General features: G+C 31.2%; 1 long non-coding RNA gene across 1 annotated transcript; it reads left to right on the top strand.

Annotated features, from left to right (window-relative positions):
- Positions 1-12,860: 12,860 nt before the first annotated feature.
- On the top strand, positions 12,861-18,067 carry LOC126744381 (uncharacterized). Its single transcript, XR_007663140.1, has 2 exons — positions 12,861-14,467; positions 15,173-18,067. It is a non-coding gene; the product is annotated as an uncharacterized LOC126744381 (long non-coding RNA).
- Positions 18,068-22,441: the final 4,374 nt, after the last annotated feature.

Below are 22,441 nucleotides of genomic sequence, written 5' to 3'. Positions count from 1 at the left end.
AATTTTTTTTTTTTTTTTAATATACATTACACCTCTTACCTAAGTCTAGGTTTCTTAAGTTATAATTAAAACACATTTATAATAGGAGTGTAGAATTATTTTTAACATGGGTTAAATTGTAGGTGTTATTGTGAGCAAACTAGAATCAACAATAAGCCAAGAAACAAATGTTTTTATTCTTCCGAGCGTTTATTTATTTAATTTTTATGATTCAATGTTATGTTGATAAGTTAAGGATTAGTAGATAAGGAAGATGTATGTATCTATACGTTCAAAACCAGAAACTTAATTTGTTAATACACTGTGTGATCTAAATTTGGGACATACACTCTTTGACAAAAGTAAATTTTATGTTTTAGTTTTATCTTTTTGGTAGTAAATTAATTAAATTATAGTAACTTGCATTTAGATCATCAATCATCAACAACCCTCCGCAATATTGAAGATATTGGGTCACAAACACGAAATTGAAAATTGTCAATCATTTCAAAAGGCAAGTCATTTATGAACACCATTAATTAAATAATCTAAATTTGTGATATTTTGCTTGTTAACATTACTTGTTGGACTCTATTGTTGAGATAAGAAGTGAACCATTTTAAGGAATTATTTCTCACCCCATATAACTAATTTCTTTATTAATAAATTTCTATCTAAACAATCATATGCCTTAGAAAGATCTAAAAATATTCCCAATGAAAGCATTTGCCTCTCCAAATTCCTAAAGACTGCACAAGTGAACTGAGATATTGCAGATTCTGTAGATTTACTCTCAAGATATCCATATTGATTATCAGACAAAATATTGCACTCTTTTAAAAAACTGAGAAGCTGATTGCAAACAATTAACAGTTGAAAAACTTGGAAGTAGGCTGATCAGTCTACAGTGCGTCCCAGAATAAACGAATTTATACGTAAAAGTGACAAAAAATTTTAGTATTGAAATTTGACAGTTTTGCATCCAGCCCTGCTTAATTAGAAAATAAAATTTTGCATATTTTAATTTTTTTAAAATCAAGCATGGTAAAGTAGTATATCTGGGGAAGATATAAAAAAAAGTTTATAAGAAAAAGTTGTTTAGAATGTAAAATTATGCCCGAATACCGAATTTCATAACCATAGGCCTACTTTGATTTTTACGTTTAAATTATTATTTATTTATTCTTACTTTTCAATATTAATATTTAAAATAGTGAAAATTATTTTTAAAATTATTGCCCTTGGACTATTTCCTTTACGATCGGTAGGAATTTTTTTGGGGCTCGTGGAATGCATGTCGCTTATTATATTGGGTTCTTTTTTGCTGCATTTACGAGTTTTTGTGGAACTTTTTAAAATGTAAACATTCTCAATTAAATGTAGCAGCTACTATAAAACATTGTCACTGTCAAAGTTATGTAACAAAAAACAGAAAAAGACGATGACAATGGTGCTGCTAGAATCCTGGCTTTGGAGTCAATTACTGAGGTGCTGAACATAAGTAAATCTGAATTACAAAGCATTTATCATGCCAACAATATTAAAGCATTTAAACCAAGGTACTTCCAATGAAAATTCCAAACTTTGTAATCCATGGCAAAAGGCAATATTTTCAAAAAGTCAACGCATGGCGCGCCATATCTTACCATTTAGATATTATTGGACCATAGTTTATTGAAGGATCTCTTAATCAACGTATCTTTAAATTTTGAAAACATTTTTTGAAGAGTACTTAGAACCTTTACCAGTTGATGAAAGAATAAATCTTTATTTTCAACACGATGGTTGTCCAGCGCACTCCACTATTTGAGTAGCAGAATGGTTGAATAGAACTTTTCCAAATCAATGGATTGGAAGACGCGGCCCAATTGGGTGGCCGCCAAGGTCACCTGATTTAACCATTTTTGATCCCTATTTTATGGGGCCGGCTCAGGCAAATTGTTTATTCAGAGTTTATTCATTAGCAAATGACAGGGAATTACTAAAACAAAGAATTAGAGACCCTTGTAATTAAATTTCCATTGAACATATTAGAAATTCTTTTAAAATGTTTAGAAAAGATATTGAAAAATATTTCAATAATTCGTTTGAAACATATTTTGAGGTAGCTACTTTGAGTAAATTTAAAATAAATAAATAAAATAATTTTTCTTGTTAAATTAGACATACTATGTACATTTTATTACAATCATATTTTTGAGGATGGTTTGTAACTCTTAGATCAGTGATTTAACTATTAGATAAATAAATTAGTTAGTTTTTCTCTAATAATTAAATATGAATAAAAAAATCAATTGGTACACAAAACGTAAAAATCAAGTAGGCCTATGAGTATGAAATTCGGTATTCGGGCTTAATTTTGCATTCTAAACAACTTCTTCTTATAAACTTTTTTTATATCTTGCCTAGAAATACTACTTTACCTACTTATAAAATTTAAAACATGCTCGTATCAAGGCAAGCTTGATTTAAAAAAAATTTGCAAAATTTTATTTTTTAATCAAGCAGGAAAAAATTTGAAAATCATTGTTTTTTATGTAAGATTTATGTTCATTAATACTAAACTTCAAAATGTTGCTATAATAACAGTCTCAACAATAACCAAGAGTTTCCTTGCAGAATTGGCATAGATACCTACTGGTATTAAAAAAAAACCGAAAGTACGGTTCACAATGTAGGAGAACAAAATTTTTTGTATTTATTTAACTGCTAAATTTACAAGCATTTTTTCCATAAAAAATGTTGACATGTTTTTGTAACTTTTATTAGCCCCTGCATCGACTAGGCAAATAGTAACGATTTAAAACTTTAGGGTTATAATCCACATAAAAATACCTTGAAAATAAGGTCTATCATCGGTCATCAAAATGTTTCCCCCTTGAATCAAAAATTGACGGGTACGAGGATTTTTTCGCAAAAGTTCTGAGGGATCCAAAATAGGCTCTGTTTCATTTTCAAATGGCCACCCTGTATACATTTATATTGAATTAAAACTGATGGAAATAGAATAAAATTCCATGATCTAAATAATAACCCTGAAATACTACTGCACAAATTAGATAAGATTTCACTCTTATTATAAAAGATCATTTAAATTATCATTTTAAATACTGATTTTTATTTATATGAGAGAATGTGAAAACACCTTGTTAGAGTTATTTGCTTATGAAAAACGAATTGAAAATAGTATTAGACAAATAAACCCAAATATACATATTGAAAAACAAAAAAAATGTATCTGCAAATCAATATATTCTAAAAGGTTGCATATTACAATTAAAAAAGTATCACTCAATCAATCAAATAGTTATCAATATCTTGAACTACATTTTATAATCAATTAAATATCAATGATATATCAAATCATTTATAATTATTATAATATAATTGGAAAAGTTGAACACATTACATAATTCAATACTTGATCCAACTGGATTAATAAAAAAAATAAATCTGTTAAAAAATTAATTAACAATTGATAGTTTGCCAATACCAGTTAATATCTAAAACATTTTAAATTTTTAGATTATTGAAATTAAATTTAATTTGACTCAAATGGTGCAATTATTACCTTTAGATTAGTATTACCATTGGTCGAATCAGATATATATCACTAGTATCAATTATACCTATTCTGTATCACCAAAATCAATTTTTCTTAAACTTACCACAAAAACCATTCCTTGTGGTTAGCTATAGGAAGTATTCTTTTATGGATAAATCATCTGCCGAACTACAACTCTATGAGTATTTATGTAAAGATACTCATACTGTCTGCATAATGCTACAACGTGTCGCCCTTTTTGCATAGAACTCCAAGATATTCAAGTTAATAGAATTATGGATGGAAAATGGTTGATATCCATTCCAGGCCAATTGAATGCTCCAGTGTCATGCCCAATTTTCAAAGGCAATGTCTTACTTCATAGTTCTTATTTGGTAGAAGCTACCAATGAATGCATTATCCAAATCAAGCCATTCATCTCAAGGACTTATAAACTGAGTCAACTTAACAATGAATGACATATCACTCAAAATTGAAGTTTTCACTTTCATGATAAAAGAAAAATATCGGATCTTCCTACGTTGGACCTAAATACAATGAATCTTGAAGAAAGATAGAAGCTCTTCAGCCATTCAAGAACAAAAAAGACATTTCAAAGAAATTAAGACTCAATAATAATTATTTTAATATGTATTTTCTTTATAGAAAACTCAATTTATACAGGGTGTTCCACTATCAACGTCACAGGCTGTAATTTTTTTGTTTTAAAATATAATTTTTTAAAAGAAAATGTATACCCAAAATTACTTATAAACACTACCCCCGACAAGTGATCCCCTAAAAATCACCTCTAAACTTTTTTTTCAAATGACATCACCATTATTTCTTTTAATGTTTGGAATGCTTGCAACATTATTAATTAAATTTCATTAAAAAAGCATGTATTAACATCAACCTAAGAAATTTAAAATTTTTTAAAATTAGGCTTTTCTCATCGTTTTCAAGTTTATTATCTATAATAAAATGAGGTAGTATATTGAAAAGAAGAAACAAGCTCAGAGATCAATTGATTAATTCTCAGCTCCTGTGTATATAAAAAATATCTATTATACTTCAAGTAAATTATTGTATTTAAGACTTATTGAACTTACATTAAATCAAATATAACAAAAGGTTTCGTTAAAAATTTAAGGTAATATATCTTCTTTTCAATATTTAAGCGTATGACATAGTATTTTCTAAATTGATTTTTACTGTATTACTGATGTAATACCTAACAACATAGATAACTCTTCATGAATTCGTCACAACAGTACAGATTTTACTTAAACATATTTTTATCCAACATGTAGAGCAGAATAAGCATTTATAGATGTAGCAAGCTATCATAGCTCAAGCTAAAATTATTTTTTATTTATAAGTGAATATAAAGAAACATATTTCCAAATATTTAAATTATCTGTTTTATTGCTTTTTTTAGCGCAGTTACAGCAAGTGGGTCTTTGACAAACAGATGTATATATCGGGTGGTGCGTCGCCGAGCGGAACATAGGAAAACCCATGTAAATTTTATGGGGGTCAATTATTGGCTTCCCTGTACATTTTATACATAAAATGTAAGATAACTTTTTGAAGATACCAATCTGGCAAAGCCTTGTGCAAAGTTTAAAAAAATGTTAATAAGCAAATCTTAAATTATTTAATTAAATGTAATTGCTAAATTTGCAAATTTTTGGTTCAGGTAAAACCAGTAAAATGAATATTGTCACTGACGTGAGGAAAAGTGACAATAAATTAGTGACAGTCGATATTTGAAAACAAGTATGAATTATTCAATCGACGAAAAAATAGCCATAATTAAGTTAATAAATAATTACTTAATAAATAATAGTCATAATTATTTACATAAAGTCTTACTTGAATGTATGGTTGTGAGATTGATAAAACAAAAAAAATTACATTTCTTGTATTCGGCTGTATGTCAGATTTGACAAAGCTTTATAACAAATTGTTTGCTGGTGGCTGGTGTCTGGTTTCACCTGAACCGAAAATTTGGTAATTTTGCATTTACATTTAATTGAATAATTCAAGATTCGCTTATTAAAATTTTTTGAAACTTTGCACGAGGGTTTGCCAGATTGGTCTCTTCAAAAAGTTATCTTACATTTTTTATGTAAAATGTACAGAAAAGCCAATAAATGACTTCCCTAAAATTTACATGGGATTTTCTATCTTAAGCCCGGCGACGCACTACCCGGTTTAAGATCACTGTTCTCATCTGGTAGGCCTCTATTCGACTCTGAAAAAAATTTTTTTTCTCCTTATTTCTAAAGTTTGAATATTAAAGTCCTTTAGCATGGTTTTATATGAAACTATGTACAAGTAAACATTACCTATGTTAACATAAAGATAACATGTGAAGTTCCTTGAATTCCTTTTACCAATACCAAGTGCACCATACACTTTAGTAGTAATATCTCAAAATGAATATTGAATTTTATATTACTTTGAAAAACAACTTTCAGATCCTTTACCTCTGTTTTGTTAATTAATAATTTTTTATTTATGAAATAAGTAAATTTGATATCGATTTTGCTCAAAGCAATTTTCTACAATGTTTATATCTTCTTTCAATTTCTAGATCTTAAAGTCATCAACAAAAAGTAGACTTTCCCAGTGTTTTACCACCTCGTTACCATACTCTTGGATGGCTATCAATAGAAATTCAAAAGAGCAACGGCCTCAAATTACTACCCTGTGGCACAGCAGAAAAACCCTCAGACATTGATTTGCAACTTAAAAAATCTGTTGTAGTAAGGTCAGGTATGTTTTCAAATTGTAGCGTTTTTACCGTTAAGGTGTAAATTAAAACACTCGATGCACAAAAATAGTTAACCGATTTATTTTATACGTACACACTAAACACGATAATTTAAGACTACTTGAAATATTTATTTACTACTACTTATGTCAATTTTAATAGTCGCGCCAATATTCTGAACAATTAACTTGACTCCTAAAACCTAGCGGTTTTTATTATAGAGAACGGTTTTTATTATAGGGAATAAAAATTAAAGTACAGTGATGCTACGGTACGTTAGGGTCTTAAGTATGTCTGAACAATACAAAATTTGTTTATTGCAATTCACTACAGAATACAAGTTATCACATATTCGAAATTTTAAACATGTGCGTGAAATAATAGAAGAGCGCGTATTTATTATGAAATATTTTTAGTTATTTAATTTAATTACCTAAAATTCACAAACTATTAAAGTGACAAATATTCTTTCAAAACTTAATTCAACCGCTTATTTGTCCTCAAAGAATTCAAAATTGATTGTTTTTTTTTTCAAGAATTCTTGATACCACTCAAGACATTTCAAAGCATGAGCAATTTAGCTTTATAATCCGTTATGTAAAAATAATTTATTGTGACATTAAAAAAACACTCTGCATTCCATAATCTAAACCTAGGGTTGAATGATGCTGATGTACTTCAAGTTAGTTTTTTTTTAAGATATAATTAACAGAATATGTTTTTTTTGTGCAAGTGTTAAGAGATGGGATGTACTATGTATGTATGCGGCTGTATCTCAGAAACTAATAATCGTAGAACCTTCATTGGCCGGCTACTAGGGGGCGTTACAGCTACTTCAAAATTTAAAATTCAATTTTTTCAAAAACCTTGCAATAACGGGCATCTTAAAATATTATTGTAATAATCTTCAAACATTTCCACACAAAAAAGTTTTAACAAATACTTGTAAAGTAAAGTGTTGGGAAGAGTTTTTAGCTTGAGTGAGAAAAACAGCTGAAAACTGGCTCTGGATGAACCGATTCTTCTAAAATAAGTTTTGGTTAAAAGTCTCTCTACTGCTTTATTTTTATATAAAAAAAATATTACTGTTAGCTTTCGCTAAAATCCGATAGGGGCATTGACTTGGGGATTTACGTTATTCAACAAGTTAACGATACATATTTTTTTATGCTATTAAAAGCAGGGAACAAAGCTGAACAGATTGGTAAAAACCTCATTCAGATATAACTACTCAAACTAAAGTTATTAAAAAAATATAACCATTAAAAAATTAAAATTACAAAAATCGTCGTAAATTCCTATTACATTAGTCGAATTGAGAAAACTTGTGTTTAAATGAATGTTCGTTTGAAGAAAAAACTTAATATAAGTAGTTTTTCGAAAATCCGCGAGGCGGCGTTAGACTGTTTTTTTTTAAACATCATTGCTCTAGTGTCGTCCTAGAAGTTCAAAATGGGCGCCACTGTGTTCACGCGTAGCTGCAATTTTTCCCTCGTAAAGATAACGACACATTAAATTTCCTCTCTAGGCAAACCATGAATCGGATTTTAAATGCTGAGGATCATATTTTCTGGATGTAGGCCTGGTCCGAAAAACGAGGTCTTTTACTCTTTCCCAGAGGTAAAAATCTAAAACAGTCAAGTCGGGTGACCTGGCTGGCCATAGAAACAGGCTTTCTCTTTCTATACATCGAGTATAGAAAGTAATGGTACCTATAGGAGGTAATGCAGCATTTAACACCTAAATGCAGCAATGGGTATGCTGCAATTAGGGGTTCTCGCATATTTCTTGCAAAATGCGCTGGACAACCATCAAGTTGCAGAAACATATTGCGCCTAAGCTCCAGATTTACATCTCCCAATAAAATTGGCAATATGTTTCTGCGGAACTCTAGATGTTACCTCTTAGTGCCTCGTCAAATTGTGCCACCTTATTATACCACCATTTATTTCTACCAATATTTATACTACAGCGTCCTTGATGCTGAAATTCTTGCTTCCAATGGGGATTTATGGGGAAGGCAATAATGTATATTATGGCGATTTACCCCACCAGTGCTATTAAAAGTAGACTCGCCTGTCCAAAGAATTCGGTATAGAAATTGAGGGTTTTCGTTAACCATTCCCAGAAGCCAATGGCAATAATCGAGTCGTCTATCGAAATCCATATATGTCAAAGCTTAGTGCAGAACGACATGATAGGGATGTAATCTGAAAGTAAACTAAATTTGCATCAATATGAATCCTATTTGATTAACCTCTTAAGTTATTATATATACAGGGTGGTTCAGTTTAAGCGTCATTAATTTTAATACGTGGTAGAGAATTTAAAAAGAAATAGACTTTTATTATAAAATTTTTCTCAGAAATGTTTAATAACAAAGATACAGGGTGCTAAAGTTAAGAATAATTAATTGTTTATTTATCATAACTTTTAAACTACCTGCTCAATTTTAATTAAATTTGGCATGCAGGTTATTGTAGTGAATTATTAAGTACTGATAAAGCCAATTTCTAATAAAATTGCCAGTGGCGTAACATACGGTCCGTATGTCTTGGTCCTTTTTTGTCTCAAATCTGCAAGGTGAAAAAATATTTTTTTATATGAAGTCAACTGTTAGATTTTCCATTTAATTTGGAAAAAAAGTTACCCTTGCAAAATGATGATTTAAGGTACTGTTTTTAAAATATCTTAGTTTAATTGTACAGAAACGCCAGTTAAAACTGCTGCAAAACCTTTAAAAAAAAAAAGAAAATTAGACTTGAATCTTAAATTAAACCTGACAAATAAAATAATGACTTAAGGTAACTTTTGATCATCTTTTATATTCAACTTTTTTTCAAATCCAAGCCCGATTTCCTTTTTTTTATAAATTTTTGCAACATTTTGGCAGGTAGTTTTAAACAATTAAAGTAAAACATTTTGAAAACAGTGCCTTAAATCATAATTTTGCAAAAGTAACTTTTCGTTTCAAATTAAATGGAGAATCTAACAGTTGACTTCTTATAAACAAATATTATATCACCTCGCAGATTTGAGACAAAAAAGGACCAAGTCCCTCCGTGTGTTACGCCACTGGCAATTTTTTAAAAAATTGACTTCATCTGTAATTGACAATTCACTACAATAACCTGCATGCGAAATTTAGTTAAAATTAAGCTGGTAGTTTAAAAGTTATGATAAATAAACGAAAGAATGTTTATTTAATATCTTTGTTATTAAACATTTCTGAGAAAAATTTTATAATGAAAGTCTATTTCTTTTTCAATTCTCTATCGCATATTAAAATTAATAACGTTTGAACTGGACCACCCTGTATATATATACTCAGGGCAAAAAAAACGTCTTTTTGATTCAAGTTAAAGTTAAATTACATTCTAAATTATGGTTTTGACGTTTCAACTTATTATTAGTTTACAAACAAATTTTGTTTGCAAAACCTACTTTATACGCTACCTAATTAACCTAATATAAGTTCATTCAAATAGTAGGGTCGTTTTGAGACACTAGAGCAATATTTTAAAAATTGTATTTAATAATTTCTTTTAAAAGAATACATAAAATTTAAATATCGTTACGGTGCATGATGTGATCAATGGTTTCCGATTATTATTTCAAAACTGCTCAAAAAACAATTAAGATTTACTATGGTAAAGTCAACACTATTTATCAGATATACAGGGTGTTTTGAAAGGAAACGGAAATATTTTAGGAACATGTTCAAAGGTCAAAATAAGATAAATTAACCCATACGTTTTAATCCGATTCTGAACCAGTTTTTTTGTAAGATTTTTTGTTTTAAAAGCAACACAAACAAATACTAGTAAAAAACAAAATTCCACTAATTTAAAATGTTTTCGCAAACACCGTCACTAAGTTCAATGCAACCTGCAGTACGTTTGTTAAGCGCTCGTGTTGTACGTTTAATTGATTGGAGATTGTTTTTAATAATATTTGAAGCATTTCCAATTGCCTTGTGGAGTCCTACGATTTCTACTGGTGTTTCATACACTAGTGCTTTCATCCACTCTCGAGGCAATAATCCAGTGGATTTAAGTCTGGTGACCTCAGTGGCCAAACTTGAGGTCCTTCTCTGCCAATCCAACGATCAGGAAAACGATTATCTAAGAAATTACGAACTCGGCGACTAAAATGAGGCGAGGCTCCATCGTGTTGAAAATACATTCGGTGTCGAACAATTGGCGCAACATCATCCAACATGTGTATTAAATGGTCTTCCAAAAAGCGTAAATATCCTCCAGTATTAGACGCTCATCTAATACTGTTTATTGTGTCGGTTATTAACTCCGTTGCGGGTAAAATGAGCTTCATCGCTAAATAAAAAGTATTTATGTAGGCCTTAATTTTGTTGGATCCATTCGCAAAATTGAACCCTTAAGCCATAATCACCCTCTTAAAGATGTTGAACCGTTTGAATATGGAAAGGCCAAAGAGTCTTCCAAGTCAAGGAGACGTCGAAGGTCAAAACAAATGACGAACAAAAAAACAAGAATTAAACCCCTTTTTCCTATCCTAATACATTTCTTCTTATGGAACCTGATCTTTCTCTTTAGATTGTGGCACTCGTATGAATCGTGGAAAAATTTGTCATTAAGCTTTTTTACTACTTTTTAAGTCGTCTTTAAGCAGAAAAAAGAAATTTTGAATTCGGAGCTTATTTTGAAAAAATGCTCATTTTGACCCTGATTTTGTTCGAAAATCGAAAAATGCAAAGAAATAGGTTTTCTGTTCTTTTTAGAGTCAAATCGGTAATAATCTTTTTTAAAGGTACTACATAATTAAAATGTTTCCATAGGGCTCATGATAATTCGATATTTTGTGGCGTTAACTTTACAGTGCTACTATTTTGCCAAGAGTCTGCAGACAGTAGCTCAGAATTATTGGAGGCTTGGGATTGTTGGAAGGTTCACTTATGACTGGCTATTAAAGAATCTAAACTTGATTATAACTAATAAATAAGAGGGCGCAACTTAGTCTTTTTTTTTTATAAATGAGAGAAAACTAAGAAAGAGACTTGGTATATAGGTTTCAATAACAATTAAATGACCCTGGATAAAGTAGATTTAAAGAGGCAAAAAAAATATCTTAACAATACAACCAAATTATATTTACATCAAAGATATGTACACACCTCCTGTTCTAATCTGTTAAATGTTAATAATTTATTATGAATTAAAATATGAATAATGTTGATATGATTAAAATAAATTTGAAAAAAGTAACATTTAAATTATGATTTCGCTACTAGGTAGATTTCAGCACTTGAAAAATAAATTGCAATTATTACAATTTTTAGTATATATTTGTATTACGCAGGGAAACGTTCATGAACCTTTTTACCTAAGGCATATCAGCCTTAACCGAGTTATATCTACTTAACTACCAAAAAAGGTACTAAAAAATACTAAACAAAAAATAACTAATATTATAGATAAGAAATTGACGTATTAAATTATGATATTAATTAAATATTTATAGCAATAAATTGAAATTAAAGGTATATTAATAAAAATTTAAATAAGTGAGACAAATCTATGGTTAATAATATTTAAATAAATGGAATAAACTAGCCTGTATAAGAAATGAACGGCTAATACTAGCTCTAACTCTGGCTCCAGCTCCACCGCTTTCAGCAATTTCTCGGGGAAATCAAAAGCCTGCAGCCATCAACAATTGAAGAAGAATAAAGAGGAAAACGGAAAAGTAAAACCCTTGCTAAGTTTCATTATCTATCCATTAAAATCTTGGGCATCCTGCACCAGAATTATGAAATAAACGGTTCCCTAAAGGAACAAGATTAAGGACTATAAATTACAAACCATATTGGCCACTTCCTGCTACACAAACTTCGGAAATAAAAAACTGGCCTTTTACGTGTGCTTCTACCTGCGACACGGCAACACAAGTTCTCGAAAAATGGATGCAGTACCGACGATGCAGTACCGATGAGCTGTCAATATCAGCCAATCAGAGAAAACATTAATTAAGACCAACCAGAAGAGTGACGGACCGTCAACAGAAAGCATGAATAATTAAATCAGGAGAGTGATGCGTTACAGTAGTAATGTGTCATTGACAGTGTGAATTTAAAGAAATATGAATAAAAGAAGTTGACTAAAATTATTAATATAATTATTGAAATTAATGAAATTTCAATGGAGCGTTACTGAAAATAGGAGTAGAAAAATAAAACGCTACAATTTATGTTTTATAGTTTTTTTTCAATTTTCTCCGATTCTGTGATAGCTAGAACCGATTCGTTTTAACATACAGATACCTCCGAATATTCCTGAGAACTTCTTTTTGAAACAAAAAGTTATCAGACTTACAGTTAATTTAGGAAAAAATTAAAATAATTTTTCCGAAATTTTTCGTGGCTTTCGATTTTCGACCAAAAAAATAAAGATTTTTTTATTGGGTTTTTTTACTAGAAATTGTTAGTTTAAGGCTTACTTTAAAATTTGCCAATTTTAGAAAAAAAATGGTACGATGGGAAAAAACCAGTTTTCTTTTGTTATTCCCACATTTTTACTAATATCTCGGCTTCTATAGCTTCGATTCAATTCGTTTATGGTTTCTTTTATTCCTTATTCTCCTCCTGTCATTTCTTCTGATATTTCAATATTTATGTTTAATAGTTTTTTCCAATTTTCTCCGATTCTATAATAGCTAGAACCGATTCGTTTTGACAGACGGATATCTCTTAATATTCTCAAGAACTTTTATAACATACAAAAAGTTGTCAGAGTTATAGTTTATTTATAAAAAAATAAAAAACATTTTTTCAAAATTTTTTGTGGGTGTATTAATAATGTGACTGTAGGTCATGTGCTTAATGGTTCAGATGTAACAGTTCGTAGATCTTATCTTAACACACCATGGTTCACTAAACAATCCACCAGTATTCGGCGATTGACACTTATCACTAAAAATTCGCAGATTCTAAATGCACAACCGTCACAAGCCATCGTTTTTGTTTTGAAAAGCACTCAGCAATTATATATTTCCAGATACTTTTTTACTGTTTTGACTTTCTTTTAAGGTCATAATAGTCGGCTCCACTCTATTTATATACCTACACAGAGAAAATAATCTTGAAAGTTCCAGAAGAGATATGGCAACCGCGCCTTTTAACGAAGTATTTAGAAGCATTTAACCATGTTATCTAAGACATACGTAATTACATCTTTATAACAAGTACTTTGGTCCGTGGGGACCAGTAGAAATTTTTGTCAGTACTACAAAAAAAAGTCTCCACAATTATCCCGTGAAGTGCCCTAAACACGCAGTGGGGAAGAGACCTGCCGTATCCTCATAAGGCTCTGAGTTCAAACCTTAGCCTCGGCATGGTGCTCTACCGACCTTTTTCTTTTTTTAGTACTTCGAAAAAATTAATATCTATAGTAAATATATAGATGTTAATTTACGCTCTGCTCTCAAGTAACTCGTATAAATATAACCAATATTTAATACCTTCTTATTTTATAATAATACGCTAGTGGCATCTAGGGTTAATACGCTAAAACAGAGTCCTCAATTAATACACTGTTGTATTGGCGAACGTTATGGCGTATTCATCATAGTATGCAGATAATCGCTGTTTCCAAAGCAATTTCATTTACGTTTTTAAATTATGCTCCAAATTCAAAATTTAGTAGAAAAGTTTAATAAGTAAATTTTCCACGATTTATACGTGCCATAAGATAAAGGAAAAAGAGGGTCCCATTTATTAGGGTATTGGGATAAGACCACCGGGGAATTTTATTTTTTAAAGCCAATAGTAATAAAATATAAAAAAAATTGACAGGAGGGGAATAAGGAATAAAAGAAACCAAAAACGAAATGAATCGAAACTATAGAATCCGAGATATAAGTAAAAATGTGGGAAAAACAAAGGAAAACTGTTTTTTTTCCCACCGTACCATTTTTTTTTCCTAAAATGACTATTGGTAAAATTTAAAGTATGCCCCAACCTAACAATTTCCAGTAAAAAAACTCAATAAAAAAATATTTTTTTTTGCTTGAAAATCGAAAGGGGTACTTACGAAAAATTTCGAGAAAATTATTTTTATTTTTTTCTAAATTAACTGTAAGTCTGATAACTTTTTGTTTCAAACAAAAGTTCTCAGGAATATTACGAGGTATCTGTATGTCAAAACGAATCGGTTCTAGCTATCATAGAATCGGAGAAAATTGAAAAAAAACTATAAAACATAAATATCGAATTATCATGAGCCCTATGGAAAAAAATTATTTTTTTATTTTTCTATCCTGTACTACTTTAGAGTACCTTTAAAAAAGATTATTACCGATTTGACTCTAAAATTAGCGGAAAACCTATTTCTTTGCATTTTTCGATTTTCGAACAAAATCCGGGTCAAAATGAGTGTTTGAGTCCAATAAGCCGAAATAAAAGATTGGTGTAGTTTTTCATAATTGTAGCTTTATTAAAGCTATTAACCAAATAATATTACTACTAACTACGTAAAATAAAGTGGACTATATTATATTTAGAGCGATAAACGCTCTCCCTAATGCGTATTGTTGACTAAAAAGAGAAGACGCGCGCAGTCAATAAAACGAACGGGTAGTGTCGCGGTCTTGTGTAATTTCTCGGTATTAAGGTGGTGAGGAAGTCACGTAGACGGCGTGATGCATTCTCGAAGTATGCCCCAACCTAACAATTTCCAGTAAAAAAACTCAATAAAAAAATATTTTTTTTTTGCTTGAAAATCGAAAGGGGTACTTACGAAAAATTTGGAGAAAATTATTTTTATTTTTTTCTAAATTAACTGTAAGTCTGATAACTTTTTGTTTCAAACAAAAGTTCTCAGGAATATTACGAGGTATCCGTATGTCAAAACGAATCGGTTCTAGCTATCATAGAATCGGAGAAAATTGAAAAAAAACTATAAAACATAAATATCGAATTATCATGAGCCCTATGGAAAAAAATTATTTTTTTATTTTTCTATCCTGTACTACTTTAGAGTACCTTTAAAAAAGATTATTACCGATTTGACTCTAAAATTAGCGGAAAACCTATTTCTTTGCATTTTTCGATTTTCGAACAAAATCCGGGTCAAAATGAGTGTTTGAGTCCAATAAGCCGAAATAAAAGATTGGTGTAGTTTTTCATAATTGTAGCTTTATTAAAGCTATTAACCAAATAATATTACTACTAACTACGTAAAATAAAGTGGACTATATTATATTTAGAGCGATAAACGCTCTCCCTAATGCGTATTATTGACTAAAAAGAGAAGACGCGCGCAGTCAATAAAACGAATGGGTAGTGTCGCGGTCTTGTGTAATTTCTCGGTATTAAGGTGGTGAGGAAGTCACGTAGACGGCGCGATGCATTCGGCGTAATCCATCAGGACCGGCGTTAAACAAATATGTTTCGCAACTCTAACAATGAGCATTTTTTCAAAATATGCTCCGAATTCAAAATTTTTTTTTTTGCTTAAAGGCAACTTAAAAAGTAGTAAAAAAGCTTTATGACAAATTTATCCACGATTCATACGAGTATCACAATCTAAAGAGAAAGATCAGGTCCCATAAGAAGCAATGTATTAGGATAGGAAAAATTTTTAGGAAAATTTTTAGGAAAAAGAAAATTTTAAGGGAAAAAAACCAATAAAAAAATTTATAAACTTATTGAATTGAAGCTATAAAAGCCATGATATCAGTAATATAGTAAAAAAATATAAAAAATACACCTTTTTTTGACACCGCATCAATGTCTTTTTTTTTCTAAATTGGTAAACTATTAATATAAATTTATTACCAATTTAGCAACTACCACTAAAAGAACCCTAACTAAAATAAAACTATTATTAATGTTATTTTTTTCCAGATATTTATACCTTGTCCTAACCTTTATGCTGCTATTACTATTATTATAAATATTATCTTTCTTGTAAATGCCCTTAAACCTTAAAACTCCCCGTATAATTCTATTTGTATACTATTATTATCCGCATAAATATCCCGTAATATCAATACCCTCTATATATTTATTAATATTTGTATTCATTTTATTTATCCTAGTAATTTATCAAAAATCCCTTCAAAATTGTCCCCATAATATTAATAAATCATTAATAAAATAACTCATGATGTCACGAGACGAACACGACACGTTTATAATTGTTGCCAGACATCTCCCATCTTTCTCTAAAACCGCTTTCCTACTCTAATTTGAAACGCAAATGGGCCCGTAAAAAATGTAAATAAGATGAGACGTTAGATGCGCGGCGAATTTTCCCGCCGCAATAAAAACCATTCGATAAAAGATATGCACATATTCGGAAAATTTTAAGTTTCCTGATATCGTCACTACCAATTTCTGATCATTTCCACCCATTTTAAGCCGCTAATTCTCGAATTGAAAAAGTCGGATCCGCCCGAACGTACAATTTGCCGCCATGACACCGAAAACCCGCGGTTGCGTCATCTGGCCATGTGCGACTCGATAGTGACGTCGTCCGTATGCTTTTACATTGGGTGCTGGACCGCCAACTATATTGTACCATGAGCTGGCTCCCTATGTCTCCTGGGGTATGACTGGTTGGACCGGCTTATTTTTTGGGGTTTTTCTTAAATAACAGCGCGTTGTGGAAAAACGGTAACATTTAAAGAAAAACGGTTTTTAGTGGATTATAGCCAGATAGTGTTCGGTGATTTAAAAAAAAATGGTTTTCATAGGTATCATAGGTATATGCCGGTATTAAGCGTCAAAGTTAAAAAAAGGTGTAGAGCAAAAACTAAGCTACGTAGAAGGTTGTAGACTATGTCGAAAAATAGGATTTAAGAAGTTCTTAAAACGCTGAAAGTTTGAAATCTCTAGGTGCCGCCAATAAAGAGTAAGTAAAAGTAGAAAAAACGGTCAAAAAAAGGCTCAAAAAGGGGTTTATATTTGTTAACACAGCTCACCCTGTATAATACATAGCGCCATGAATAATACCTCTATTTAATCCTAAAGGATTAAGTTTTCAAATGGTGTAAACAAAAAAAAATTTTTAGAAGTAGAAACAAATTTATTTCTCGAAAAATTCACTATATTTTTTTTCGAAAAAAAAAATTTCAGTTCAGAGCTCGTTTATCTCGGAAGAAGTTTCTTTTTGAAAAAAATAGTTTTAACAAAAACGAAAGCTGCATTTACGTAGAAAAGGGCTGTTTTGTTCGCATTATCGGGAACGTTACCGTTTAGGCCCCACAACCGTTTAAGTCCGCGAGGTACCGCGCAAAAAGTTCAAAATTCATTCACAGAAAAATCCGACTTCTAAAGGCTTTATCTTAAAAAGCGCCGTTTCAGAGCTGCTTTATAAAAAGGCCTTTAACGTCAATGAGTCTCAGAAAATTCGGCTCGGTCACTTTTCCAGAACGACTTAATCAAATTTTTTTTCGTCAAAAACCGTTGTTTGCCACGTCACTTCGGGGTGGATGTGGCGAAAAACATTTTTTAACCATTACATACGCTCATCCTTCGTACAGAAAACGGTAAAAACACGAAAAAAAAAATCGCGATAGAACCAAAGTTATTAGCGTTTATGTAACGCAGGGCCGGAAATCGCTCGATTTGTCACGAGCACATAATAAATCAATAATTATATTCTCAATCAATAAATTATATTCTCCGCAAACGCAGGTATCATTTTCGGCTTGTGAAAGTTCATTCAACATTCTGTCGCTTATTTATTATTAATGGGATAAACTAATAAAAGGTTACTACTGGATTTTGTGTTTTAATTTTTCAACCCTTATAGGTTTAATACTTGGCTACTGGATTGAGGAAATATAAGTGAGGAGATAATCAATAGGGAGGATATACATATAAATGGTATTGACGATAATCTTCTACACCGACATCTAGGAACCAATTGGATGTAACAGAAAATCAAATGCTTCGGTTTCAGGATTTTCCCATTTAAATTTTTATTGTGTTTTAATTTTGTACTTTGTCACTATCTTTGTGACGAATTTATGAAGCGTGAAAAATTTTAAAAAGTATCTATTCCGAAAGGTTAAAGAATGATTGTTTGTCTCTTACGCTTTCCTATTTAAAATGCACGCTCTTGAAAATTTAAACCAACTTGAAATCGTAAGCCTAATTTCACCAAAGGTCATCACTGCTGTATTATGTTTATTAGTTTATACAATGCCAAAACACCAGCTTTCAAAGTGCAAGATCCTGAATTGAGTAAGGCATCTTTGCAGAAGCACTTTGTAAGGTGTGTTATTAGGTATTATAATAGGTGATGACTTTCTTTTTGGTTAATGTCGAAGCGAAAAACTACATTGAAAACGTTCGGAAATTGAATAACAATTGTCAATCATTTGATATTATTTTGTACTTTTCCATATAGTATGAAATAACCATAAACACCAGCCTTTAAAGTGTAGAGTCTGAATTGAGTAGGGTATATGTCAAGTAACACTTTGTAGGACGTGTTGTAGAATATATTTTTTCAGATTCATTTATCTCACAGTCCTGTGATGTTTTCTGATAAAAGAAATAAGGTAATTTGATGTTGTAATTGACCTTACCAAGATGAGATATTAATATAAATTGTCGATTCCGTTTTGATATAAACTGCAATTTGTGATATTAAATAAAACAATATCTGGTAGAGTGAACGAAAAACCACCCTAATGGGAATTAGATATAGAGATTGAAGATCTCATCTGCAGGATAATTCTACAGAAATTTCACAGAACCATTTACTTACTATGACCTGCCAGTCCCATCACTAACCCTAAGAGGTCCAGTACGAAAAATCAAATTCGTACAGCCACTTCTCTTAAATGTTGAGCTGAATCTAGACTTGAAGTGTATTAAGTATATAAGTTACAGTTAGGGAATTCAATCCCGCACCAAAACTTCAATCTCGCAAACCTGCGTGATAAAAATCATTGATCCCGCGGATCCGCAAGAATGCGGGATTGTTAACAATATATATATATATATATATAACTTTTTGTAATAAACCTATTAAACATGCTAATTGCTAAGAAAAGTCAGAGAGTCTTATGTCTTATGCAATTATAAACAAACTATGGTAGATGCAAAAAAGTGTTTATTTCATATTCAAAATACATTAGTTAGTGGTTCAAGTACTTAGTTTAAAGGTCACTTGTCACATTGATTTTGGAAATATTTTCGGAGAAAAGATAACATATCCAAGGTATCATCTTTTAAGTTTGATCTTATTTTATTGCAAATATATCCTGCAGCTGAAAACGCACGCTCAGCTTTTACACTTGTCGGCGGAATAGACTTCACACAGTTGTAAACAGCTTCCAAGTGTATATCCCTATTCCCTCCGCATTCAAACAGGGTCATTTCATGTTTTAGTAACTGGTCAAGTGTTACTCGTGCTCGTACAGTCATAGGAGAAGCCTTTGATTCTGATACCCAGGCAGTACGAAGACTACAATTCAATTCCTCTTCTAAATTTAATGCCAATAGTTCATGTCTTGTTGTTAGATTAGATAAAGGTATATTATCCTCTTCATACTCCTCAACAACCTCAATATAAGTGGTCCGGGCTTCGGTTTGGCCTTCTAAAGACTTCTCTATTTGCAGCCTCTCAATCAAACTCTTTAATTCTGTTCGTAGTCTTGATTTGCTATGAAGTAAAAATGTATCTTGTTGACCGTTGGTAGATGCTGACTGTTGTTCCAGAAATTCCAGATATTTGCCTGAATTTTCCAAATACAGTAACATACTTGTCAGTGATGAACGGCGCTCTTTTATCCTAGAACGTAAAGCTTTAGCCATTTCTTTACTCAATGCAAAATTATGATGACTTTCCAATTTGCTGATCATGAATCGCAGTGTAGTTTTAGCAGTAACTAGTGTTGCATCTTCGCGGCACAAAACGCTTACAGCCAGCTTAACTGGTTCTAATGCACGTTCAATATATGTCAACGTATTACATTCATCTTCAGTAAATGAATATGAAGATGATGTAATTTTAAGATCAATGAGAGCTTTGAATAAACACTCTCTGACGAGGTTGAACCTTGAAATCATTGCTACAAGGCTGCTCCAACGTGTTTTACAATCTTTGACCATTTGCAATTCTCTGCCTAATTTTCCTTTAATATAATTTTGCAATAAGTCATTTCTCATGGGAGATTTTGAACTAAAATATTTTACAATTTGTCGTACTTTCTGAATCAGCGTCCTGAAACAAATATATTATTTAAGTTTATTTTAAGTTGAGAAATAGTTTTTTTACCTGTTACTTGGTAGTAAATCTACCTCTGGAAATTCTTGATCTACGGAAAGGAAGTAGCGATAGTGTTCTTCATCCTCGCTGTCACTGTTGTTAGGCTTGCTACTACAAGTTAAATCTGATCCACTCGTTTTTTTGTAAAGTACGTCGCAAACAGCTAGCTGCAGTCCATGAGCATAGCACCGTTGATGTACTGATAACAATCTGCCCACTTTCTTCATGACTGCAGCACCATCTGTCGTTGCTGCGACAATATCTCGTTCAAGGTGGATGCCGAACTCCTTCAGTTTTTTTCAATTTCTCTTACATATGATTCAGCAGGAAAGCTACCGAGGATTCTCACTAGTCCTAAGTTCCAAAGACTAACGGATCCAGCGTTATAAGCATGTAGATTGAGATTTAAATAGCGCCGATTTCTTAAGGATGACCACTCATCAAATGTTATTGTGAATCACTGTTTGGACTTTTTTAGAGCCTCGAGTTCTTCCATAGTTTTCTTTTTAATTGATTCTCCGTAGGCCATTACCATACCTTGCACCGTACCGGCAGAAGAAGGCAATTTGTGGCCCTCTGATTCAAATAGTTGGCGCATATCGATCGATGTGATAAACATTGCATACTTTGTATACCATTTTTAGCTACCATTCGGGACACTCTTTCTTCCATCGACATTTTTTTCTGAGATTAAAAATATTCCGTGATTTTTATTTTCTTAGGTAGCATAGAAGAACTAATGTTATCTGAGCCTGAGCGCTTAGAAATAAGCGTAGAACTAGTAAACGAACTCTTCGAGCACTGGCAGTACTGGCACTATCAATGTCAATAACATCACTCTCGCTGGTATTCTTGGATTTTAAATTCATATTATGCTTCGTTTGTAAGTGGGTGTGAAGACCTTTGGTAGAACGAGCAGAGATTTTAATAATGCTTGGGCATAACTTACATTTAGCTGTAAAACCATCTTCAGATTTTAAAAAATGTTTCCAAACTAAACTTGAGCTTTTATTCTCTTTATAAACCACACTGACACTCATTTTAGCGATTATTAGTTTACATTCGATGTAATACGTAATTTATTTAACTGAAGAAATCGTTTCCAGTCACTAGTTAAACTCTTTCCACTTAAGCACACACATAAATCGGAAAGTAAAATAACCTGTTTGTTTTGTTTGACTTATTTCCAATAGCCCAGCTGGAAATCCCGGGCGACGAAGCGTCGGCACTCGGGGATTCTCCTTGGATTTAAATCCGTGCAGTAATGCAATTATATAACAGATGTCCGACTAGATAAGTCCGTAATTATTTGAATAGAGTTAGCGTACAAGGAACCAAGCGCCAAATTATAAATTGCAGAAATTTAGGTAAAATAGTTTGTCAGACACAAATTTTTTGTAAATAATTTTGCTGATGTTTTCATAAAAGTACAGCTTATGGGAGCTTCCAGAGAGGCAATTATAACTAAAATACATGCAAATTTTTAAGTAAATATTTATTTTTTAGCACTTTTAGGGTTGGTTCACATATACTATTATATTAATGCAGCAAAGAAGAAGGAACCAGACGCCTGGTTCCTTCGTAAAAATCTCTATTTCACAAGAATGCATCTTTAAATCTTGTAATAAATACATGATTTACACACTTGGATCTTTTTTATTTACTCTAAATAGAATGATATTAAATTTTTTGCGACTTTGATTTTTATTGTAAGTGGAAAATAGGGTGGTCTCTTTTTAAAAATTAAAAAAAAACTGCTTGTTATTTGCAAACATATTTAATTACAAAGATATTTTATAAGAACAAAATTAATTAAACTTAAACATTTATTTGGCATTTTCTTTGAACGAATAAAAAAAAACATACAAAAAATAT

Source organism: Anthonomus grandis, chromosome 14 (genome assembly GCF_022605725.1).
Source record: "Anthonomus grandis grandis chromosome 14, icAntGran1.3, whole genome shotgun sequence".
In the NCBI taxonomy this organism is placed as follows: Eukaryota; Metazoa; Arthropoda; class Insecta; order Coleoptera; family Curculionidae; genus Anthonomus; species Anthonomus grandis.
The sequence above is the reverse complement of the archived record's forward strand: the minus strand, read 5'-3'. Positions and strand labels throughout refer to the sequence as shown.